Source organism: Pelodiscus sinensis, chromosome 15 (assembly GCF_049634645.1).
Source record: "Pelodiscus sinensis isolate JC-2024 chromosome 15, ASM4963464v1, whole genome shotgun sequence".
NCBI classification, from domain to species: Eukaryota; Metazoa; Chordata; order Testudines; family Trionychidae; genus Pelodiscus; species Pelodiscus sinensis.
The window spans coordinates 20794004-20820183 of record NC_134725.1 but is presented as its reverse complement, the minus strand read 5'-3'; the positions used below and the strand labels follow the sequence as shown (position 1 = coordinate 20820183).

At 43.6% G+C, this 26180-nt stretch overlaps 1 protein-coding gene across 11 annotated transcripts in view; it reads left to right on the top strand.

Moving 5' to 3' along the window:
* FBRSL1 (fibrosin like 1) overlaps positions 1 to 26180 on the top strand; it is a 1065261-nt gene that overhangs the window by 417149 nt on the left and 621932 nt on the right. The gene's annotated exons all lie outside the window — the stretch shown is intronic.

Here is a 26180-nt window from a genome sequence, read left to right as displayed (position 1 = left end):
GAACGAAGACTACTATCACCAGACCTCTTAGGGTATGGCTACACTAGAGAGCTAACAGCGTCATGGCTGCATCACTGATCATTCTAAGCTGATGGGAGAGATCTCGTCTCTTGGCTTCATTACTGCAGCTCCAGTGAGTGGTGGTAGCTATGTCAGTGGTAGAAGTACTGTTCACACTAGGGTTTAAATAGGCATAGCTATGTTGCTTCTGAGGGGGAGGTGCCTAATTTACAGCCCTGCATGACTTAACTTATGCATGTTAAAGTGAAGTATAGCCATAACCTCAGTGTTTCTTTCAGTGAAGGAGAATTGGAGATACCTTCATCCAGATTTAGTGGTACTCCAAGAGCAGTGAGAGTCAGAAACTGACCCCCACACTGCCTTCACTGAAAGGTTGAATGATGGTACCTCTGCAAGGGAAGGACCCAAACCTGGCATTCTTGTTTGTAATGTACAAATGGCGTGTGCTGCCATTAAGCGGTTGCGTTAGCTCCCCTCGGTATTTTTTAGAAATGTGTTGCTAAGCTAGGCAATAAGCATATGTAAATAATCCATTAATTAAACATAGCAAATCTCCCAGCACGGATATCTTCAAGTGAGCAATAAACAACTTAAAAGAAATCTGCACAGAAATGAAATCCAGTTGGCTGATTTTTCCCTCTAAGATTTTCCATATTGTGGTATCATAGAGGTTAATGATAAGAAAAGTATTGCCACTCTAACACAGGGTTGCTCAGTATGGTATATTTTCCTTAAAATTCTCCTTGCAGTGAGGTTTCTGCCACTTCCCAGAAGAAACTATTTCACAGTTTAATGCAGTGGTCCCCAACCTTTTGGGGCTGCCGGGCGCCCGGGGGCGGGGCCACTCACGTGAAGGGCACATGGGGGGCAGGGCTGTGCACGCGCCCAGGATGGGGCTGCACATGCGCCTGGGGCGGGGCCACCCATACGCTGCGTGCCCAGTGCCAGTGCCAACCATGCGCTGCACTCCAGGGGCAGGTGCCACTCCTGTGCTGCACGCCCAGGAGCCGGCATCACCCATGCGCTGCGTGCCTGGGCCAGCGCCGCTCCTGCGCTGCATGCCGTGCTCAGGAGCACCCAGTGCCGGTGCCATCTGGGCGCCACACTCCTGGGGCCAGCACCACTCCTGTGCTGCATGCCCAGGAGCCAGCAGCGTTCATGTACTGCGCGCCTGGGGCCAGCGCCGCTCCTGTGCCACATGCCCAGGGGTGGGGACGCTCATACACCTCACACCCAGGATCGGCACAGCCCATGTACCGTGCGTCTGGGGACGGGGACGCCCATGTGCCGTGCGCCATAGGGCCGGCACCGCCCATGCACCACGTGCCTGGGGGCAGATCTGATCACTCGGCGGGTGCAGAGAAATGGCCTGGCGGGCGCCATGGCTCCCGCAGGCACCACGTTGGGAACCACTGGTTTAATGTGTCCAGCTGCCAGAAAGGTCTCCCCTTCCCTCTACCCTCCGCATATTTAGCCTTATTTTTGCATTAATCACTTGTATCCCATTACTCCTACTTATGTCTGTTTCTGCTACCTTAAATAATTCCTCTCCCTCCTTTGTATTACACTCCTCAGGCATGTGTGAATTGTTACTTCATCTTCCTTCCACTCTTAGCCAATGTTTAGCCAAGCTGTGCATACAGAGAACATATGAATTTTCCTCCTAAGTCAGCCGCTGAAATATTTTTTACTATTCATCTATGAACTCCCTTCTGTTTGTCAGTATATAACTGGTAACAAGGTGCCTTGAATTATAAGTCCATTCACTTGAATTATAAGTAAAACTCTGTAGAAAAGAACTATTCTCTTGTGTTTTGCATGCTATGATTTGTTTATGTACATACAGTCAAAACATTGCTTTGTCCAGTTTTGCTTCTTTATTGTGTTGCAAGTGCCTGTCTGGTTAGCCGTCTGTCATTGTGGTTCCACATACAGGATTGCATTGGCAAACTGTATAAATGAATAATAGATGAGCCCACGGGTTGTTGTTTTTTAAGACGCAAAGACAACACTAGTTAGCTTCTAAAGCCTTATCTTTTATTGTGTTATCAAAACACACACTGCAAGGTAATCTTCTTGCAACTAACCAGTGGGTTGGTAACAACCTGCCTTTCATCCACAATGAGAAGCCCAACTACACAAGAAGCCGCACTACTTTTTCCCCGTGAGCCAGTGTAGTTGGGGCATGTGGCTACAACAGACTGTTGCAATCTTCAAATTACACTCTATTGATATCCATGGCTGCCTGTCACAGGAGGTAAATACAATCTCTTTCTCCAGGAAGAGATCAGCCATTAGGGATGCTTTACTATTTTTATTCTAGAATTCATTGTAATGAAGAAAAATCAAAATTTCACAATGGGGGAAATGAAAGGAATCCTCTTAAGAGCTTAGGTGTGCTGAGAGATACCATTGTTGGAGAAGGAACAGTTAAACGGAAATATATGAGCACTTTACATTAGGAAGAGGAGTTTTCAAAGTTTTATATGCAACCCTGAGATGACAGGCTTGCCAACTGGACAGAATAGTAACGTTTAGCCACTCCCTCTGCATCCAAACAGGATAGTATAACTCTTGGTCTCTTTCCCCAGAACAAGAGAAAAAGATGAAAACTGAGAAGCATAAGTTCTCAGATGGTTAGCAAATTAGCATCTGGCTTGTGGTATGTTAAAAGGGAAATGTGGCTTCTGGACAAAGCTTATAGAAAGGAAATTTCTTGCTCCATACTTAAAAGGTAACACTGAAAATGTGGCCACAGCACAAGTGCTGGGAGAGCGATGTCCCAGTGCTTTTTGAAAACCATGTACACAAGGGAAATAGCTAACAGTGCTGGAAACTGCTCCCAGCACTGTAATCAGGTTCACACCTGGGCTTTACAGTAAGTGCTATAATTTACAGCCCTTCTGAGAAGGGGGCTCAGACTCCTGAGCCAGAAACTTACAGCACTGTAAAATGCCAGTTTAGGCTTAGCCTAAGTAATAGAATTAGTAAATAAGACTACATTTTGTTCTTGGGAGTTCTATCTATTCCTTTCTGCAAAGAAAATATAGTATCCAATGGGAGTTCAAGGGAAGGGACAGAAAGGGAGGGTAAGACTGGAAAAGGTAAAACTGGGTAAGATTGAAAGAGAGGCTGGAGACAAGCACCTGGAAGGCAAAAGCAGATGGTATTTCTGAATTAACTAGATGACAGTGTAGCAGTTTGCAGAGAAGCATTGATGACAGAGGGATCTGGAGTTCCTGCAATTCTAAATAGGGTGGCAGTGATGGCTTGGGATTTCTTAGCCCACAGCCATAATGAAAGTGACTGGGCCCGACATTGGGACAGGAGGAAAGTACAGTGACCCCACACTCATTCCAGGTGCCCAAGACATTTTGAGCAGCATCTCTTCATGAGAGGGAGTGGAAACCCAGATTCAAGTAACGTGGTTGACACACTGAAATTGCACCAATTTAAATTAGTTTCTAAATTGGTGTCCATACCACTCTTCAATAGGATTAGGAGCAGCTAATATAAACCAATTTCCTGTAAATCAGTGTGAGCTATAACTGACTTTGTAGTGACAATGTAAGGGTATGTCTACACTTGCACCCTAGTTCAAACTAGGGATACAAATGTGGGCATTTGAAATAGTCAATGAAGCCTGGATTTAAATATCCTGTGCTTCATTAGCATAATCTCAGCCATGTGCTGTTTCGAAACCCAGCTATTTCGAAAGTGAAAGTGCACACCGGGCCATGTTAGTTCTAATCAAACCTCTTGGTTTGAACTAAAATTACTCCTCACTTAGGGTGCAAGTGTAAACACACCCTAAGGGACTTTCACCAGTTTAACAACATTAATTTTGAAATCAATTTAGTTAAATCAGTTAAACTTTGGTGTAGACCCAACTATTGGGAGAACATCCAGGAAATGATTTTTCACTGAAACAATGAATGTCAAACAACAAAAATTATGCAAAGCTATCAAAAAATTTTCATGGTAGAAAACATTCTTAATTATTGAGCATGGACCTTAAAATACTGCTATCTTTCTGTAAGAGCAGCGGAAGTGTTGGCATTTAAAGGTGTGAAAAATTTGTAGGTGGTTGTGAAATTAAGTATTTTAAGTTTACATAAAGATCCTAGGAGACTTGAAATCTGAGAGAGGCTTTTTCCCTAAAATATGAAGCTTATTATCTCTGAAAGGAATAATCAGGACTGTATGGCAATCAGGTGTTTTAGCATGTGAGGATTTCATATAAAGTAAAAAATTAAATACATGCTTCCTGTACTCTCAGAGGGTTGTTAATGACCTTTGAGGTTGTTATCGTCCCCCAACTAAATCTGTTTTCTAATGTAATAGATTTCTTTTGCTCTCTAAGCTTGATACCCCCCCTCTGCTCGGTACTGTTAATGTACTTCCCTAACAACAATTATAATGTTGACACCTGGCTTGACTATGCAGATGAGGATTTGATTTTCTGTAATTATATGTTATCACTCACATTCAGTAGCAATTTTACCTTCTGTACAGTATGATAACACTTATTAATTCAATAAAAGAAATCAATTCACAGGCAATTTCAAAATGTGACACTGTGGTAACTGAGCACTAACCAATCAGGCTATGTATCTGACATTGCGCCTTGTCATTTAATCAGTAATGGGTGATCACAAAAGCAGATATATGTCAGATGTTAATTAAGAATAACACCATTTGGGACCATAATGCTAACAGGGGCTGTTTCCTTATGATGCTGTTCTGAACATAGCTAATATTTGGTTTACACTTAAATAGTATTTACACTAAATGGAATGATAAGGATATTTATTCTGTCTGTGTTCCAATAGATGTAGTAAATATTCTTTTAATCGCTGGAACAAACTAACTGTTAATGGACCACAATATAACGTGTATGTGAGGTGGAAATGATGGTTTTGCTTATAGTGAACACACATCATTTTATCTTTCAGAAAACTACATAGCATCACTTTATCAGGGGGATAGGGGGTTCTCTTCCTGCCATGTTTTACTTGATACTTGCTGATAATCTTTTTCTTCAGGTTAGTATTGGAACGTTGAAAATTAATTGTAAATGTTTGCATATTCACCACCTCTAATCCCTGCTAAAAGCTCCCCTTCTCACTCTCCTACCATTCTGCAGTGATATGACTGACTTTCTCCAAGAGAGAATTAAAAACCACCAATAGGACCCTCCGTACACCCTTCTCCTTTATTTTCCTTGTTTCCTTGTTTTCTCCTCCGTCACTGATGCAGTGTTGCTTCAGTTTTCTGCTCTATCCATGTTCTTGACTTAGCAACCCAATTCCCTTTGGCCTTCTGATCTCTTTTACCCCCATTTTCACTACCTTCTTGACCCTCTCCTTAACCTCTCACTTCCATCAGTTTCTCTCTACTCATAATACAAACATATTATGATTTCTCTCATCCTTAAAAATATCCCATCTGTGACACTAATTCCATAATTTCTTCTTCACTGATTCATAGATTCTACAGCCAAAGAAGGCCCTATTGTCATATCAAGTCCAACATAATATATTTGTATAGTATAGAACATAAAACTTTCACAAAATTATTCCTGCAACATATCTTTTAGAATAATATCCAATCTTAACTTAAAAAATTGTCAGTGATGGAGAATCCACCATAAGCCTTTGGTAAATTGTTCCAGTGGTTAATTATTCTCGCTGCTAAATATTTTTGCCTTATTTTCAGTTTGAACTTGTCTAGCTTCAATTTCCAGCCATTGGATCATGTTAAATGTTTCTCTGCTAGATTGAAGAGCCCATTATTAAATATTTATTCCCCATATACGTACTTATAGACTGCGATAAAGTCACCCCTTAACTTTCTCTTTGTTAAGCTTAAATAGAATCAAGGAGAGCAATCTATTTCTACATGTCTTTGTCATTCTTGTGACTCTTCTCTGAACTCTCTCCAATTTATCAACATCTTCTTATTATTGTTGGCAAGAGAAGTGAACACAGTATTTCGGTAGTGGATGGACCAGTCCCAAATACATAGATAAAATAGTTTCAGAGAGGTAGCCGAGTTAGTCTGTAACGGGAAAAACTTTAAAAACAACAGTCTGGTACCACTTTAAAGACTAACAAAACATGTAGATGGTATCATGAGCTTCTGTGGGCACAGCCTACTTCTTCAGATGACCCGAGTGTTGGATGTCTAGAACCAAAAATAAATAAGGGAAAGAGCGGGGGAGGGAAGAAGGAAAAAATTGGAAAACGAGGTACTGGATAGATACATTTCAAAGGGAAAGCTGAGCCAGTATGTAACAGGAAAAACTGAAAATCAAGGAATAGTCTATTAGCACCTAAAGACTAGATAGTTAAAAGAGGCAGATAAGAACCATTAGTTTGCATTATAAAGGAAGAATACTAACACTAGATTTGACACAGTCATAAAGAACCATTGACACCCTCATTGGTTGGTTGATAATGTCCCAGCCATCCAATATCGCGATTTAGACCATTTGCATGAGAAATAAACTTGTGAATGAAATGGAGTTCCAAACCTTCTCTGTGTATTTGGCTTGTGGAATTGGTTTGACCAAAAAAGCAACTTGGCGATCCCTTAATGAGTGTCCATGGAGGTTAAATTGTTCACCAACAGGTGTCTGTATGTTCCCTTTTTGGATATCTGATTAATGTCCATTAATTTTTTTCCTGTAGGGATTGTCCAGTTTGTCCAATATATATTGCAGTGGAGCACTGCTGGCATTTGATGGCATAGATCACATTAGTGGATGTGCGGTTAAATGAGCCTCTGATTTGGTGGCTGATGTGATTGGGTCCACAATGATTAATTCACTTGTATAGATATGGGGGCAGAGTTGGCACTGGGGCTGGTTCCTAGATGCTTATGATGTAGCTGTGTAGCATGATTACCGGAAAGAATTTGTTTCAGATTGGGGGGTTGTCTATAAGCGAGAATAGGCCTTTCTTCCAAGTTCTCTGAGAGCGAGGGGTCATTTTCCAAGATAGGTTGTAGATTGTGTATAATGCATTGGAGGGGTTTCAGTTGTGGACTGTGGGTAATGACGAGTAGAATTCTGTTGTTTTCTCTTTTGGTTCTGTGTTAAAGTAGTTCTTGTCTGGGTACTTATTTGGCTCTGTCAATCTGTTTTTTCACTTCTCCAGATGGGTATTTGAGTTATAGGAATGCTCTATATAGATACTGTAGGTGTTTGTCTCTGTCTGTGGGATTGGAGCAAATCCGGTTGTATCTTAGGGCTTGGCTGTATACATTAGATTGAGAAATGTGTCTAGGATGGAAGCTAGAGGCATGAAGATAAGTGTAGCAGTTGGTAGATTTCCGATATTGGGTGGTGAAAATTTGTCCATTATATAATTGTACTGTGGTATCAAGGAAGTGGATTTCTTCTGTTTGTTTTATAGAATGCTAATAAAGTGATTTCTGAGTTTTTGTGAGAGTGTGGCATAGTCTCTCTCTCTTCTTTGAATCAAGATTTCCCTGTTCACATATCCCAGGATCATATTAGTTGCACTGAAACAAAATACAGGTCTATGTAGCACTTTAAAGACTAACAAGATGGTTTATTAGATGATGAGCTTTCGTGGGCCAGACCCACTTCCTCAGATCAAATAATGGAAGAAAATAGTCACAACCATATATACCAAAGGATACAATTTTAAAAAAATGAACTCACATGAAAAGGACAAATCACATTACAGAACAGAAGGGGGATGTGGGGGGGGGGGGAGGGGGGAAGGAGGTGAAAGCCAGTGAGTTAATGATATTAGAGGTGGGGAAGGGGAGATGTCTGTGAGTTAATAGAATTAGAGGTGATAATGGGGGAAGCTATCTTTGTAATGGGTAAGATAGCTGGGGTCTTTGTTAAGTCCCGTGCGGAGAGTGTCGAATTTTAGCATGAATGCCAGTTCAGAGGATTCCCTTTCAAGTGCAGATTTGAATGTCTTCTGAAGTAGGATGCAGATTAGCAGGTCATTCAGACAGTGTCCTTTCTGGTTGAAATGACAAGCAACTGTTTTTTCTTTGTGATCCTGTCTAATGTCTGTTTTGTGGGCATTGATTCTTTGGCGAAGTGTCTGAGACGTTTGTCCAATGTACATAGCAGACGGACACTTTCGGCACATGATAGCATAGATTATATTTCTGGAGGCGCAGGAATATGTATTGTTGATCTTATAACTCACTTGGTTAGGCCCAATAATGGTGTTAGCAGAGTGAATATGTGGACAAAGCTGGCAGCGGGGTTTGTTGCAAGGGAAAGTACCAGGGTTGGTATTAGTGTGGTATGTCCTGTGGTTGTTGGTAAGAATCATCTTGAGGTTAGGTGGTTGTCTATAGGAGACTATGGGTCTGTCTCCCAGAGCTTCTTGGAGTTTAGTGTCCTGTTCCAGTATAGGCTGTAATCTATTGATAATGTGTTGGACAGGTTTAAGTTGGGAGCTGTAGGTGATGACAAGTGGTGTTCTATTGTTGGTTTTCTTGGGTCTGTCTTGTAGTAGATGGTTTCTAGGTATTCGTTTGGCTCTTTCAATTTGCTTTTTTATTTCTCCGGGTGGATAGTTGAGGTTTATAAATGCTTGGTAGAGATCCTGAAGTTTCTGGTCTCTGTCTGTGGGATTAGAGCAGATGCGGTTGTATCGAAGGGCTTGGCTATAGATGATGGATCGTATGGTGTGTTCTGGATGGGAGCTGGAAGCATGTAGGTAACTGTATGAGTCAGTGGGTTTTCTGTAGAGCTACATAGACCTGTATTTTGTTTCAGCTACACCAGACTAACACGGCTACATTTCTACCACTATTCCAGTTGCACTTAGCGCTTCTGTTCAGCTGATTATCCTGCATGACTCCCAAATCTTCTTCAGAGCTTCCTAGGATATGGTCCTGCATTCTCTAAGTATGGCCAGAGTTCTTTGATCCTATATATTTACAGTTAGCCATCAGTTTACCAAGTGATCCAGATCACTGCAAATAAGTGACCTATGAATTCACAAGGTTGAATGAGCCAATCAACAAATTTCACTTCATGTGTCACTCGTCTATGTCTCCCCTTCAGTCTGGTTTTCACTGTTTCTCCTGCAGTGAAATTGTTTTCACAATGTTTACTAATGACTTTATAGTCAAATCCAAGGGCCCTTTTCTTTAGCTTTATCCTCCTAAACTTGTGACTTTCATTTGAAGCGTTCAATCATACCTTCTTTGGAATCGTGTCTTTGCTCATCCTTCATGACTCCCCCCCTTTCTTAGTTCTCCTACTTTTTTCTTTTTTTTCCCCCCTCAGTGCATTCTCTTCTTTTTCCTCCTTCCTCTCAAAGTAACTACCTGCATTCAATAGCTAAAGGTATTGTCTGGACCCTCATCATTTCCTGATTTCCTGTCTTAACTACTTCAGCCAGTTTCCTTCTAGCCTTCACTTCAAATCCTTGTGACTGTGAGCATGTACATGAATATTTTCTAAAGACCATCCCACCTCCTTCCTTTTCCAAGGGATTTAGGGATAGTTCCAGCCTGGGGAGAATTTGGTAATATGGCTTCCCACAGCCAGAACGATGATCAGGCCAGAAGTGGCATGGAGGCATAGGGGCTTTTGTAGATGGGCTTCTCCTCCAGTTGATTTCCAGGGATCAACAGTGCTTGGGAGCAGGCCCTAGGAGGTGCAGGACCCAGGACAAACCCTTGCTCGAGCTCCACCCTGCCCCCATTCCATCTTTACTCAAAGCCCCCCTTTTCCACTCCACCCCCCCCACCTTACCTCTGCCCTGCTCCCAATTCTGCCCCTTCCCCAGAGTCCTCAAACCTCCTCTCCTGAGTGATACTGGGAACCAGCAAGAAATAGCGGAGGTGATCACTTTTCTGCTGGCCTCCTCACCCTCTAAAGTGAGGGGTGGCTGAGCAGAGTCGGTTAAGCTGCCACCCACCCCTACACCACCCAAATCCCACATCCCCCCAAAGTGCAGGACCCAGGGTGACTGCCCTGAACCATCCAGTGGGCTCTAATTGAGTGGTGGGGGGATTGGTGATATGTTAGGGGATTCTCACACAGATTTGCCCCTTCCAAGGCCTTTTCTAGTCTCTTCCTGCCTCCACAGATAGGGTTAATCTGGCTGTTAGGACTAACTCTGGCCAGATCGTGCAAATTTACAGTGCTTCCTGTTATGTGTGGAATGCCCTTAACCAGTGCCATCACTGGCAGTTCTGGTGCCCTACACAGATCCCTGGGGGGAAACCAGTCACTCCATAGAGGGCAGTCCCCCTGAAAGGAGGGCAGCACTCAAGGCTCACAGGAGCAGGGCAGGGAGGCAGCAGGGGTGGAGGGTGCAGGAGTGGGGAGTTGGGTCTTCCCAGGCCCATCCCCCGCATTCCCCACCTCTGCACTCACAATTGGTCATGGGAAGTGGAATGACCCAGCCTCAGCACACTCTACTCCTCTGACTCCCAACCATGTCGCTCATGAAATGGGGCCTAGAGAAGGGGATGGAACTGCCCCCCATCCCCACATCCACATTTATCGGAGGCGGGAAGTGAAGTCATGCAGCAGGGAATCAGTGGAGTGCAGCAGACTGGGGCTGGATAGCTCCACTTCCTGCTGCCACTGGTGTGTTTAGATGGGCCCAATCCCTGCAGCTGGCACCAAATCCCACATTAATCTCCCAGGGGCCACTGGGAGGATAGAGCTTGGAGGAGGGGATGGAACGGGGGCAGAGCTAGAGCAGTAAGAAGTGGGGCAGGGCAGAGCAGGGTTGGAGGCTTAGGCCAAGGGGTGAAGTGTGAGTAGGTCAGGGGCAGATCTGGGATAGAGTCGGGGGGTGTCCAGGGTCCGCACCCTTCCAGGGACAGTTCTGTTGGGTGCAGCCCACTCGGCTGGGCAGCTGGGGAATAGGACACAATGCCACATATACAACTGAATATTTTGCATATTGGTAGGGATAGTCCCATCCTTGACTGTCACAGGTTTCATTGGAATTGAGGGCACTCAAACGATGGCTCTCAGTTTTCTATTTTAACTCTAAATTTGAACATCCGTTTGTTCGATTTGATTAAAATGCATCAATCTATGCAAATTAAGATAAAAATAGGTAAAATTTTCCTTTAAAAACATATGTTTAAGTGTAAAAGAATTGTGTCATGTTCACACAACCTTCCTTTATAATTGTGTAATTAAGTTAGAATGAAGGCCACAAGCCATTAAGCTGAACAGAGCAAGAAAGGGATGAGGCAAAGAACCTTCAATAAAATTGTGAACTTCAATTAGACAGCACCAGCCCAGGGTTCTGATCTTTCATTGGACAGGCAACTAATTTTATTACAATAGCAGCATCCTAAATGATCAGCTTCAGGGCATTGTCTATTCATTTAATAGTCCAAGTAGTCATTAAATCTTACAAATTGGCATCAAGAGCTTATTCATTGAAAGAGGGGAGGAAAAGCTCAGCTATAGATCATTTATGTTTTCTGTTTGTTAAAATATTTTTTTTATAGGCTGCCTAAAATGCAGTCATTTTTACAAGTCGGGGTAAAATGGCCAGTTAAAATGATTCACTAATGGGTGATTAAAGCAACATCAAATGTGTAACATCATTTGCAGTGAAATTCCAGCAGGGAAAGATCGTATTCCTGACTCAAAATGTCATTGATTTAAGACAGTGGAAGAAAGAAGGCAAGTTCAAACAGGTTACCCAGTTTTGTGATAACCCTTTGTATCTTTTCAGAATCAGCTTTGGATGTAACTATCTTGAATAACTTAATATCATCTGCAAACTTTCCCGCCTCTTGGATCATCCCTTTTCCCAGATCATGTATGACTATATTGTACAGCATTGGTCCCCGTACAGTTCCTTGGGGGATATTGCAATTTACATTTCTCCATTTTCTACCCAATGTTCCTTATCTTTTATCCACGAGAGGACCTTCTCTTTTATCCTTTGATGGTTTACTTTGCTTAGGAGCTGTTAGTGCTGGTCCTTCTCAAAGGCTTTCTAAAAGTTCAAATATACTATATTAACAGGATTACCCTTGTCCACATGTTTTTTGGCACCTTCAAAAGAATCCAAATACATTGGTGAGGCCTGATTTCCCTTTACAAAAGCTATGTTGACTCTTTCCCAACGTATCATGTTCAGCTATATGTCTGATATTTCTTTTCTTCAGTGATAATTTCAGCCAGTTTGCCCGGTACTGAAGTTAAGTTTACCAGTTTGTTACTGCCAGAATTACTTCTTGAACCTTTTTTTGGAGAAAGTGATGTTACATTAGCCGTTCTCCAATCATTTGGTACAGAGGCTAATTTAAATGATAGGCTATATATAACAGTTAGTAGTTCATATATTAATTCCTTCAGAACTTTTGGATGAATACTGTATAATCCTGGTGTCCTATTGCTGTTATTAATTTGTTCTGAAATCGCTTCCATTGACACCTCAATCTAATACAGTTCCTCAGATTTTCTTTTAATATAAAAACAATGTTTCAGATGTGGGAATCTCCTTGACATTCTCATCAATGAAGACTAATACAAAGAAATCATTTTGCTTCTCTGGCCTTATTTTTCAAGAGTGCTGCATTAGCATTTCGATAATCTAGTAGGCCCCAGATTATTCCTGCTTCTGATATACTTCTGCTCTGCCCCAGAATGCATGCATTGAGTTATTATTGCAGGTTGGCTCAACCACACCAGCTTGATTGCAGTAGGTTTTTTAAGAGGAAGAAGAAGAATTCTAAGTCATGCACATGAACTTCGCTATAATAAAAAAATATAGATCTGATTTTGGGACATACCAATTTTTAACTGTTAATATTATTTAATAGTATTTTGTGTTAGTGCCTAAATTCCCCTATCAAGGCCGCATGCTGGTAGACACCACCCGCACACACAAATATACAAAGACAGTTATGGTGGATAGGTTCATCAATGGCTATTAGCTGAGATGATCAGAGACACTACCTGTGCTCTGGTTGTCCCTAAACTTCTGGTTACAAGGAGCTGGGACTGGATGACAAGAGATGGCTCACTTGATAAATTACTCTGTTCTGTTCATTTCTTTGGAAGCTTTGGGCACCAGCCATTGTTTCAAGACTGGATACTGGGGTAGATAGACCATTCGTCTGGTCTAGTATGGTCATTTTTATGTTATCTTATGTTCTTTTATGTAGTCCAAGAAGCTTAGTCCACATCCTTTTAAATTAAAAAATATATATTGATATATTGCTTTCTGATCAAAGATGGAAGAGGATAGTCTTTCTCTGGTTTATGTCTCTTTCATATGAATTTTCAATCTCGCCCGACTCAACTATAAATGTAAGATCTGGAAATATCCATGGTGAGGGGCAGGCTTAACATATAGTTACATACTTTGATATACTTGAATGCTTCCACCAGTGGACAAACTGAGGATGTTAAGAAGTGGGTAACTGACTAATTGTATACTTGATACAATTTTTATGAAGTACATGATTAGTTGATAAGGGGCCCCTCTGCAGCTCTGCAGTTTAAAGGCGTGCACGTAGCCTGTCTCCTACTGCATTTAAACTGCAGAGCTGCAGCCAGGATAGGGCCCGGCATGAGCCAGGACTGCTGAGTCCAGGCTCGTGCCAGATCCCAGGACAATGTGCCTCTGCCTTTTAAATGTAGGAAGAGCCAGGAAGCTCTTACTACATTTAAAAGTCACAGCAACAGCAGGGGACCCGGCGCCAGCTGGGACTCAAAAGTCCCGGCTTATGCCAGGTCCCAGACCTCTGTGCCTCTGCTTCCCCTGCCCTCTATTTCTCCACACTCCATAGACAGTGCTCTGGGAAACTGGCTTTAAAGTTGGCTCCTCCCCAGTACCAGCTCCTGCTCCCCTTCCTTGCTGCCTCTAATACAGAGGCAATAGGGGGAGGGAAGGGCAGAGGGAAGTGAGTAGTCAAATAGTGACTCGACTGGTTGCTCACATTGCTAGGAAAAACTAGATATGTTGTTGTCATTGGTGCTCTATTTCTACTTGTGGCATATTTGTGTTTTAGGGATGACTTCTATGATTTCCTGAGCAGACTTTTCCTAGGAAGCTGGAAAACAGCCTTTGCAGCATGTTAGGGGTTTGCCTCTATTCGGGGTTAGCCCTCTCTTTGGGGTTGACCCCCTCCCCAGTCTTTGCAACCCCTCGTGTCGCCTCACTGTTCATTAGTCCTGTGATATCCCCTTGGTTGCCCGAGGAGTCCTTTTGTCCAACGGGAGGGAAGGGGGACCTGGATCCTCCCTCTCTCCAGGGTCCCAGCCCAGGACCTTAAGAACCGGTGTACCTTACATCCTGCTTTGCCCGGGGGGGAGGCAATGCCACAGCTCACCGGCCCCCGGGGTCCTCCTTGACCTCATCCTGGGCTTCTTCCTTCCCTCGGGCTGTCTTCCTTCCTGGCTGCTCTGATCAGCTTTCTTCCCTGGTCACCTGGTGCCTCACTGGCCTCAGCATCTCGGGGTCCCGCAGCTCCTCCGTCCACCGGTCCCAGCTTGTCCACCTCATGGGCTCCTGCCGTCAACCCGACTCCTGCCCTCCTCCTCCTTTTTAAAGCTGGCTCCCTCTTCCTGGGTCACTGGCGCAAGAGCTCCTCGCCCCCCCCCCCTCGGTGCTTCGGCCAGGGGAATCCCTGCGCCTGCGTAGGCGGGGGCAGCCAAACAGGCTCGGCAGAGCCACTTGTGTGCCGCGGTGCTGGGGCCAACCGCTGCTTGGATGCGGGGCTTACCCCGTCAGCCCCATCACAAGCAGAAAAATAAAGAAGGGTTTAAAAATGTAAATGGACTTAGGCAAGCATTTAACAAAGTGCCTGTCGCCTCCATAGCAAAGCAAGTGAAACAGTAATCAATACTGGTAGTGAGAAGCAAATCCACCTCTGTAAAATTAAATTACTGAATCTTAAGGGCTTTGATTGCTATATGGAAATTACCTCCGCGAGAAAGGTTGTGCAATATTAAAATCATTGGCTTAGGCTGTTTTCTTTGCCAACATCTTTTTCTTTATATTTTGTGACCAGATTAAGTAACTAAATTACAGTACAAATATTGGCATCAATCAGCAAGCCTCATGGTCCTTTTTGTCATTTGATACAACTTCATTTCTTGTGGACTGGTTTGTGTAGTCTGTGGATTCTTCAGAGGCTGCAAAGGGAATGAGACTGTTACATAAAGGAAAATTGACACATGCTTTACACCTCCTTTTAGTGCCAAATCCTAGACTTGCTGACTAGCAAAGTTCCCATTGACTTCAATGGGATCAGCAACTGGCTTCTAATAAATGCCGATATAAAATAAAAATACTGAAGTAGGTGTGAGTTGGTGGTTGAATTAGGATCCGTGAGGGCTCTGCATTAAAGATGATACTATTGGATTTTCCCCTCATTTTTTCTCTAGTCTGGCTTTGATTCAAGGCTGACTGCTGGCATTCTCGTTCAACCAGTACATGTAGATATAAATAATGGCAAGCCTGAAATTAGTGCAAACTGACTGATCTAAAAAAAAAAAACCCAGTTGAGAGTTTGGTTAAGCTTAGAGGTGGGAGCAATGGAGGTGATGTTGTGGTTGGTGTCTGCTACAGATCACCAAATCAGGTGGATGAGGTAGATGAGGCTTTCTTCAGACAACTAAGATCACAGGCCCTAGTTCTCAAAAGGGACTTTAATCACCCTGACATCTATGGGGAGACCAATACGGCAGTACACAGACAATCCAGGAAGTTTTTGGAGAATGTTGGGGATAACTTCATGGTACAAGTGCTGAAGAAACCAACTGGGGCCATGCATAGCTTGACCTGCTGCTTACAGCTGTGGAGGAGCTAGTAGGAAAAATAGATGTGGGCGGCAACCTGGGAAGCAATGATCATAAGATGGTAGATTTCAGGATCCTGACTAAAGGAAGAAAGGAGAGTTTGACTCTTTCAGGGAACTGATAGGCAGGGTTCCCTGGGATGCCACCAGGAAGGGAAAAGGAGTCCAGGAGAGCTGGCTGTATTTTAAAGAAACCTTACTGACATCACAGGAACAAACCATCCCGATGTACAGTAAGAAAAGCAAATGTGGTAAGTGACCAGCTTGGCTTGGCTTAGTGAAATCTTTGGTGAGCTTAAACATAAAAAGGAAGCTTACAAGAAGTGGAAACTTGGACAGATGACTAGGGAGGAGTATAAATATATTGCTTGAGAATGCAGGGGAGTAATCAGGAAGGCAAAAATGCAATTGGAATTGCAGCTAGTAAGGGATGTGAAGGGTACCAAGAAAGGTTTCTAGAGGCATTTTAGCAATAAGAAGATGATCAGGGAGGGTGTATGGCCATTAGTTCATGAGGAAGGTATCCTAATTTGCCATGGGATAATAGAGAAGGCCCTTTCATGGATTGATAACTGGTTAAAAGACAGGAAACAAAAAGTAGGAATAAATGGTAAGTATTCAGAGTGGAGAGAGGTAACTAATGGGGTCCCCCAAGAGTTTGTTCTGGGCCCAAACCTATTCAGCTTTTATAAATGATCTAGCAAAAGGGGTAAACAGTAAGGAGGCAAACTTTGCAGATGATACATAACTGCTGAAGATAGTTAACACGAAAATAGACTGTGAAGAGCTTCAAAAAGATCTCACCAAACTGATTGGGCAACAAAATGGCAAATGAAATTTAATGTTAAAAAATTTAAAGTAATGTACATTGGAAAAAATAATCCCAACTATACATACAATGTGGTGGGGACTAATTTACTCAAGAGAGAGATCTTGGAGTCATTGTGGATCGTTCTCTGAAAATATCCACTCGGTGTGCAGCGGCAGTCAACAAGCAATTAGAATGTATGGGATCAATAAAAAAGGGATGGAGAATAAGACAGAGAATATCTTATTGCATCTGTATAAAACCATGCATACAGTTCTAGTCTCCTCATCTCAAAAAGATATATTGGCATTGGAAAAAGTTCAGAAAAGGGCGACAAAAATGATTAGGGGTTTGGAACAGGTCCCATATGAAGAGAAATTAAAAAGACTTGGGCTTTTCAGCTTAGAAAAGAAGAGATTAAAGGGGGATATGATAGAGGTCTATAAAATCATGACTGGTGTGGAAAAAAGTGAATAAGGAAAAGTTATTTACTTATTCCCACACTATAAGAACTAGGGGTCACCAAATGAAATTAATAAGCAGAAGATTTAAAACAAACAAAAGGAAGTTTTTCTTCACTTAGTGCACAGTCAACCTGTGGAACTCCTTGCCAGAGGATGTGGTGAAGGTTAAAACTCTAACAGCTTAAAAAAAAACATGTTAAAAAAGAGCTAGATAGATTCATGATGGCTAGGTCCACCAATGGCTGTTAGCCAGGATGGGTAGGAATGGTGACCCTAGCCTCTGTTTGTCTGGATATGGGTGACAGAACAGGGATTAGATGAGGATTACCCGTTGTGTTCCCTCCCTCTGGGGCATCTGGTATTGGCCACTGCCCGCAGATAGGATACTGGGATAGAGGGACCGTTGATCTGACCCAGTATGTCTGTTCTTATTAGCTCCCAGACTATTGCATTAGGCTGCACAGTATGGGAAGGAAGTGGACAGCCCTTGGTTGAGAAAGAACAGGCTAAGAACTATTTAGAAAAGCTAGACATACACAAATCCATGGGTCCAGATTTAATGCACCCGAAGGTACTGAGGGAGCTGGCAGATGTCATAGCAGAGCCTTCGGCCATTATCTTTGAAAACTCATGGAGATCCGGAGAGATCCCAGATGAGTGGAAAAGGCACATGTAGTGCCCATCTTTTAAAAAGGGAAGAAGAACAATTCAGGGAACTATAAACCAGTCAGCCACACCTCAGTCCCTGGAAAAATCATGAGTGAAATCCTGAAAGAATCCATTTTGAAGCACTTGGAAGAGGAGAAAGTGATCAGGAACAGGCAACATGGATTCACCAAGGGCAAGTCATGCCTGACAAACCTGGTTAGCTTTCATGATGAGGTAACTGGTTCTGTGAACATGGGAAAGTTGGTGATGTGATATATCTTTGATATATCTTGACTTTAGCAAAGCTTTTGATACAGTCTCCACAGTATTGCCAGCAAGTTAAGGAAGTATGGATTGGATAAATCCATACTTCCAGCAAAGTGGCTGGAAAGCTGGCTAGATTATGAGGCTCAACGGTTCGATTTCTGGCTGGTGGTCAGCTTAAAGTGGAATGCGCCGAGGATGGGCTCTAGGGCCAGTTTTCTGCAACATCTTTATTAATGACCGGGATGAAGGAATGCATTGCACCCTCAGCAAGTTTGCAGATGACAGTAAACTAGAGGAAGAAATACATAAGTTGGAAGGTAAGGATACAGTCCAGAGTGACCTAGACAAATTGTAGGATTGGCCAAAAGAAATCTGATGAAGTTGTACTTGGGATGGAAGAATCCCAAGAACTGTTACAGGCTAGGGGCTGACTGGCTAAGCTGCAGTTTGACAGAAAAGGTCCTGGGGATGACAGTGGATGAGAAGCTGGATATGATTTAATAGTGTGCCCTTGTAGCCAAAAAGGCTAATGGCATATTAGGGTGTCTTTGGAGGAGCATTTGCAGCAGATCTAGAAACGTTATTATTCCCCTTTATTCAGCACTGGTGAAGCCATACCTGGAATATTACATCCCGTTCTGGGCTCCCCACTACAGAAAGGATGTGGAAACATAGAAGAGGGTCCACCGGAGGACAACCATAATGATTGGGGGGTTGGAGCCAGGGGTAGCCCATGTCTATAGGCCAACTCAGTCGTCGCCTAGGGTGCCGCCTTCAACAGCACCTGATGATGACATTGCGGGGTGCCCGGGGCACCCAATGATGATGTCACCCCATTGATGGCTGTGCAGGTGGGGGAGCTGATTGCACGTTCTGCCTGGGGCGCCAGCTGCCGCAGCCCGTCTCAGGCTGCTCCTGGCTGGAGCAGAGAAAGATGGGATAGGGGACGGAAAGAGAAGGGGGAAAAAAAGGAGGGGGGAGAGGATTGTCTGTTGTCAGTTAGGGTATATCTACACTACAAAGTTAGTTTGAACTAACTTTCATAGACGCTACACTAGCGCTCCGTTAGTTCGAATTTAATTCGACCTAACGGAGCACTTAGTTCGAACTAAGTAATCCTCATTCCACGAGGATTAAGCCTAGTTCGAATTTACTAGTTCGAATTAAGGGCTGTGTAGCCCCTTAATTTGAACTAGTGGGAGGCTAGCCCTCCCCAGGTTTCCCTGGTGGTCACTCTGGCCAACACCAGGGAAACTTGTCTGCCCCCCTCCCGGCCCCGGAGCCCTTAAAGGGGCACGGGCTGGCTACGGTGCCCATGCCAGGTGCAAGCCTGCCAGCACCCAGCTAGCAGACCCTGCACCTGGCACGGATCGAGCCACCCACCCGATGCCCCCCAGCCCTCCCCCTCTTCCCGGGACCAGGCTGGCGGCTCCCGGGAGCTTGCCCGGGACCGCAAGAGGCAGGCACCTGCCTGGGCTAGTGCAGACATCGTGGACCTCGTCCACGACCTCCGCACTAGGCACAGGAAGGTGGCCGGCTAGGGCAGGAGAGCTGCCAGCCTGGCCAGCCAGGAGCAGGTGTGCATGAAAATCAAGGGGGTCCACCGAGACCCCCGACCCTGAGCCCTGAGCTTACAGTGGCCGTCCTGGGTCAGACCAAGGGTCCATCTAGCCCAGTAGCCTGTCTGCCGACAGCGGCCAACACTAGGGACCCTGGAGGGGATGGACCAAAGACAGTGACCAAGCCATTTGTCTTGTGCCATCCCTCCCCAGCTTTCCACAAACCTTGGGCAGGGACACCACTCCTACCCCCTGACTAATAGCACTCTATGGACCCAACCTCCATGACTTGATCTCACTTCCCTTTAAACTCTGTTCTAGTTGTAGCTTTCACAGCCTCCTGCAGCAAGGAGTTCCACAGGTTGACTATTTGCTTTGTGAAGAAGAACTTTCTGTTGTTAGTTTGAAGCCTGCTACCCATTCCTTTCCTTTGGTGTCCTCTAGTCCTTCTTTATGGGAACTAATGAAGAACTTTTCTGTATGCACCCTCTCCTCCCCACTCCTGCTTTTAGAGACCTCTATCCTGTCCCCCCTCCGTCTCCTCTTTTCTAAGCTGAGAAGTCCCAGGCTCTTTAGCATCTCTTCATATGGGACCTGTTCCCAACCCCTGATCATTGTAGTTGCCCTCCCCTCTTCCAGCCTCTCTCTTCCCCTCTCCCACCTCCTTTTCCCAGTCTCCCCCAGTTTTGGTCAATAAAGACAGATTCCATTTTTGAACACAATTGTCCTTTATTTTGTACATCAAGAAAAGGGGCTAGGGAAGGGTAAGTGGAAGGAGGTGAGGGAGGAATGGGGTACGCGCCCCTGATGGGGAGGACTGGGCTGGCTTTGCGGGCTTTTGGGGTGGAACCTCTCCTGCAGCCCCCCGATTGTCCCCTCTCCACAGATGGCAGCCTGCGGCAAGTGCAGCCGGGCTGATGGCCGAGTGGTGTGATGTGCCCAGTGTGGGTACTCCAGGCACTCCAAGCCAGGACTGCTTTGCAAGCGGGGCACTCCTGAGAACTGTCTGTCCGGGGTGGGGGTCGGGACCCTTTAAGCGCAGCCCTCGGCTAGCCTGAGACAGCATCTCCACGCTCTAAGTCCTCCTCTGATGCCCTGCCGGCACTGTTTCCGGCCATCCTTAAGCCTGGTTCAGGGTCCACTTAATGTGGACATGCTAGTTCCAATTAGCAAAACGCTAATTCGAACTAGTTTTTTAGTCTAGATCCGTTAGTTCGAATTAGCTTAGTTCGAATTAACTAATTCGAACTAAGTTAGTTTGAATTAACATTGTAGTGTAGACATACCCTTAGAGAGTCCATGCTAAATGAAGGTGATACAGTGGGTTCTAAGTACTCTTAAGTATCCAGTGCTTGGCTTTTTGTGTCATTAGGATGTTGAATGTAGCAGGTAATCCAGATAAGGTCTTTGTTTAAAGTTCTATTGTGGATATCAAACTTGTAAATGAAATTAAGTTCTGCAGCTTCCATTTCTGTAGTTGCAGAGGAACTTACAGAGACAAAGGAGGCAAAAACCCAAATTCCTTTGTCCCAGTTTGAAATTCCTACCTACATTCCTATTGGTCATCTCCACCTGGCTAGATGTAGTTATCCCTTAGTCCCTAGGCTGCTGGTTAACCCTCATGATCATGACAGAGGTAAGTAGTGCAGCTCTGAAACCAGTAATGCAGTAGGGAGAAATTAAGAGAACTGTTGAATCCTAAAAGAGCCAGAGGAAAATTTATTTGAATAAAAATGACAAGGCACTTAGCAAATAAAAGTAAGGAAGTACAGTAAGTAGATTATAAAATGGAGTTATTCTCTGTGCAAGGGAACAGCACACAACTTGTCTATCACTAAATCTTCAGAAAAAGGCTTAAATGAGACTTGAAGATGCATAGAACTTGTGCTGGCCATCAGCAGAAGATGGAGTTTAATCTTTAAGGACATTCAATTATCACTCTCCATCCACGAAAAAAGAAAAGAAAAAAAACATATTTGGTGGGGATGTTACAAACTGTTCTCCTTCCCAATTCATAACTGCAAGAGCTTCAAATTTCCATGTGGGGGAGGGGAGTGAATGGGAGGCCAGAGTGTAGCAAGAACAAAACTAGACCACTTGGCTATGCTAAAGGCTGTAGCTAAAATCTTAAGAACTTCCAAACTCGTGTGACCAATCTGAGTGATCTCTGCCAAAATACAAACTGAATACTAGAGAGGATGACATCAAAGATCTCTTGTAAATGTCCATTTCCTAAACAGCAGCACACTTGGAAGAGTGTAAGAAACTAATGGTATATCTATACAGGTTGAACCTTTGTGGTCTGGGGACCATCGATGTTGCTGGACCAGAGAGCCCCATTTACAGAGATAGCCAGTGATAGACAGCCTTCAGTGCTAGTGGGGCAGGGAGTCTGGCCAGTGCCATATCAGCTGGGAGCAGGGAGCCTCACCAGCTGGGGCACAACCTCCTCAAAGTCCTGTTGGCTATAGTAAGACCCTGCCAGCTGGAACTAAGGATGTTAAGAAGTGAATAGTTGCCTAATTGCGTACTCAATACTATTTGTGTTGAGTACATGATCACTTGATAAGAGGACCCGCTGTGGCTCTGCAGTTTAAATGTAGTAGGAGCTGGGTATGCAGGCAGCCCAGTTCCTATTACAGTGAAACCTTTGTTATCTGGCACTCTGTTAACCAGAAAACTTTGTTAACCAGCATTGCCCCCAGAAACAATACTGTCACATCTTCAGGCGTACAGGCCTGGCTTGATTTACCATGATTGGCTTAACAACTTTTTAAGAAGTACTATTCATCTTTAACTCAAAATAGAAATGTGAGATCAACTGCCTCACACTACAACTACCAGGGGCATGGAGCTCTGCCGACAGCCTGGAGAGGAGTCCCACCAGCAGAAGGGCCAGAGGCCTGAGTTATTCTCTGTGCCTGTGGTCTGGCAAACTCTGTTCCGGACAGCTCAGGTCTCAAGGGTGCTGGACCAGGGAGGTCCAACCTGTTTTACGTAGCTTTTTAGCCACATGGCTGTGTCGCTAAAAGTCAGGAAGCATAAACACAGTTATTCTGCAAAAATATTTACACCCCTTATGAGCAAATGGCATTTGATTTGTCCACAGGAGAGCAGTCCTGCCCACAAAACACTGTTTACACAGGCCTTTTGTCAGGGGACAGGGGGCTAAGCACCTGTGAAGGACAAAAGCTTTGTCACTCAATTGTCAAAGTAGACAAAGGTGAAGAAAGGTTGCTAATCAGAAGTATGCTGCTTTCATATCACCACAAGCTTCCTATGTGGTTCCAAATACGTAGTTTCATGGTACATGGTACAGAACAATGAGTTCAGGTTACAGAGCCTTTTTGAAAATTGATCTTGAGTGAAATGGGAACTTACAAATGTGGCATGTTTTTCTGAAAAATAAAATTGTGCTTTGCAAGTAGTACTATTAAAGAATAAAGCTTTAATTATGCCCTAAATCCTCTGCTTTAGCCGTGGGGTTCACATGATTAGCTGCAGAAAAAGCATCTGGAGAGTCTGTATAGTGCAGTGTTTTCCCATATGTGAAATTTTATACAGTACAAATTATTAAACTCCAACCCTCAGGAGAAAGCTGGTAATGAAAAATTTAGCACTTCCTCATCAGGCTGCTGATAATTTGCCCTCTGACTATGTCTGAAAGAAAAGCAGGGCTGCACTGGAGGAAGTTCTTGATGAATGTCTAGCAAGAGGAAGCGCCTGTAATTTCAGTATAATACAACAGGAGGAACAAAGTGTCCCTTTATTTTTATTTTGTTGATCAGACTGAAAGAAATATCTAAAGCAGAAATTTAACACTTTCAGACAAAGACTCCAAGCCTGTACGCTTGCTACTCTGAGGACCCCAAGTCTTCTCGCACTTTAGGAAGTGCGGGGCCCAATTCGAACCGTTTTGGCAGAGCCCCCCTCTCCACACCCAGGATTTTTTGTTGAGCAAAAAAAAAAAAGCCACAACAAACCACAACCACACACAAGTATCACATCAAGTAAATCAGATCAAAATGTATATCTATTTAATTGAACATTTTCAAACAAATGCCATCCTTTATTATGCAAAATTTTACACAAAATTAAATCAGTTGCCTTAAGTGTAGGTCAAATATTTTCAGTTGTAAACTAGCCAGTTTTTTCAATAATGTTTAAAGTTTGATGTTAAAAAGTTACCAGAGAGCGTTGCAGTTTTCTGTTACATTGATTTACTTTTTAAATAGCAAAAATGGAGTCTTTGTTAGGAAAGTGTCAGTTATGTGGTCAAATTCCAGGCCTTAGTGATTTCAGCACCAATGATTTCACTAGGTAATATGGTACCTCACCACCACTGCCTCCTTTGCACTGCCCTTCAACACATTGACTGCATGTTGAGTCCAAGGTCAGTCTACACAAGATTTTATCAATGATTTTTGCTCAAGCGAGCACTGAGACAAGACAAGGACTCTCAATTGATTCTAGTCAGCTCTGCCTTTAAACACTGGATGTAAAGTGTCAGATATAATTGAGGACTCCCAAATAGACTCAACACCACCAGAAATAAAACCTGTTTCCATCTTCTGTGACTTTCACTTAGATGTGACTCACTATCCTCTGCTTAGTGTTCAAGTTATGGTAGACCATAAGCCAGGTCATATTAAGTTCAGGTCTTTTAATCATACAATATGGATAACAACATTTCATTCTCCCAGATCCAAGTCTTAAGTGAATTTCAACCCAAAAGAACCAAAATTGAGCACCTTGACAAAGCAAGTGCGTCTGCTGATCTCTGTGGCAAAGTAGGCTTGTGTATATAAATAAGGTCCACTCCTGAAGGCTTTTCCTACAGTTAATAAATAGATGGCAGTAGATAGTGTCGTACCTCGGTATTTTCGTACCTCTTTGATGGTCTGGACTGTCAGTGTCAGCGTTGTCTGGTCAGGGTCGTCCTGGCGCGCTTCTTACAGGACCTCTACTCTATTGATGATAAACTTTCAGCTGCGTGCGTAACAATCGGTGCTCCCTTTATCTACAGTGTTAGACCCAGTGCACTTGGGTCAACACAGGAGATCTCTGAGAGGCCCCAGAAACGACAGATACAGGCAAGGTTTGAAATCAGTCGAGCAGGTTTATTGTCCAATGTGAAGCTCTACCAGTTGGTAACAGAGATCAGTACAATGTTACACCACTGGGCACTATGGCCCGCATTGACAAGGTACCAACACCGAGCAGGCCTATTGCCATATAACAGATATTAGCAGCAGTTAGTCAAAGTTAAGCTGCTGTGCATTCTGTAAGTTCAGGCAATAACACCTGCCGTTCAGGCGCCTAGTGCATCCCCCCCCCCCAAGGTCGGCCACAGAGCACCGTCTGCGGTGTCCTTTTATAGACAGGTACAAACAACTTACATCATTTCTTTACGTACCAGGTTACCACCATCTGTTGCCTAGGTACCACCCCTCACCTTATGGAAGGGGGACTTACTTACTATCCTTCATGCTGTCAATTCCGACCTGGTCCTGAACCTAGATTGGTATGTGCATTAGTTTTTAAGGAGTTTTTGCACCAAGACATTTCTTATTAAGATGTTCCATTACTCCCCTTTGGCTTACAGTCTGTACCCAGTGCCTCCCTGTGTCCTTCCATGCTTGACCTAACTTACACAATCACACAGTTATCAGTACGGCCTCTTTCTTGGCTCCTGTGTTACTGAACCAAAGTCTTGCTCACTAGATTGCAGGCCTGTTGCTGTTTCCATGTTGCAGGCCTTAGGCCTGCTGATTCCATGTTACTGACCCTCAACTTACTACAGATAGCTTATTCAGATCACTAGCTGATAATAGTTAGTCATTAACCATAGTCATGGACTCACCCTACTCTCCATTGTCTCTGTGATTCTCTGATGACCTGTGACAAAAAAGGAGGGTGGAAAGAGAAACTGAAGGGAGAGATCTCTCTAAATTCACCAATGAAAGAGCAGTATTGTCAACCCAAAATACAAGGAACGCTCACACAGAGAATGGTCTACAAATCATAAGATATTTTAAAAATAAAATATGTTGGATTTTTATTGGCCTTTTGTTTCTCGAGTATTTGTTTCTCGAGGGTTCATGTTTTAAAGCTTTCCTCCTTAGCTGTAAGGCCCACAAGTATAGAGAACTTTTTTTAAATGAAAGCTGAGATTCCTACCTAATCAATTGACTCCAGGCCTTTAGAAAAACACCAAATGTTTTGAGACTCATGGTAAAACAATGGAGGAATTCTTGTGAGCCCATGCTTTCCCACAGTATAAATAAAAAAAACCAAAACAATATCTTCTCCACTAAACATCGTAATGAGATACTGCAAATGGTAAACTGAATTCAATAGCTCCTGATATGAACAGGTATCAACCTAGTTTTTCATATTTGAGATGGGTTACCAGGAATCATAAATGACAGTATGAAATCTTTCCACTCTCAATTCAGCATATTCACAAAGCACCTATAATTTTGATCCATGCATGTATTGGATAGTGAAAGAGAAAGGAGGGGAATTAGTGTAGAGAAATGTTCAAATTAAAAAAAAAAAAAAGCCTGAAGGAATTAGGCCTGGGCTCCTACATTTCACATTCAGAACTCA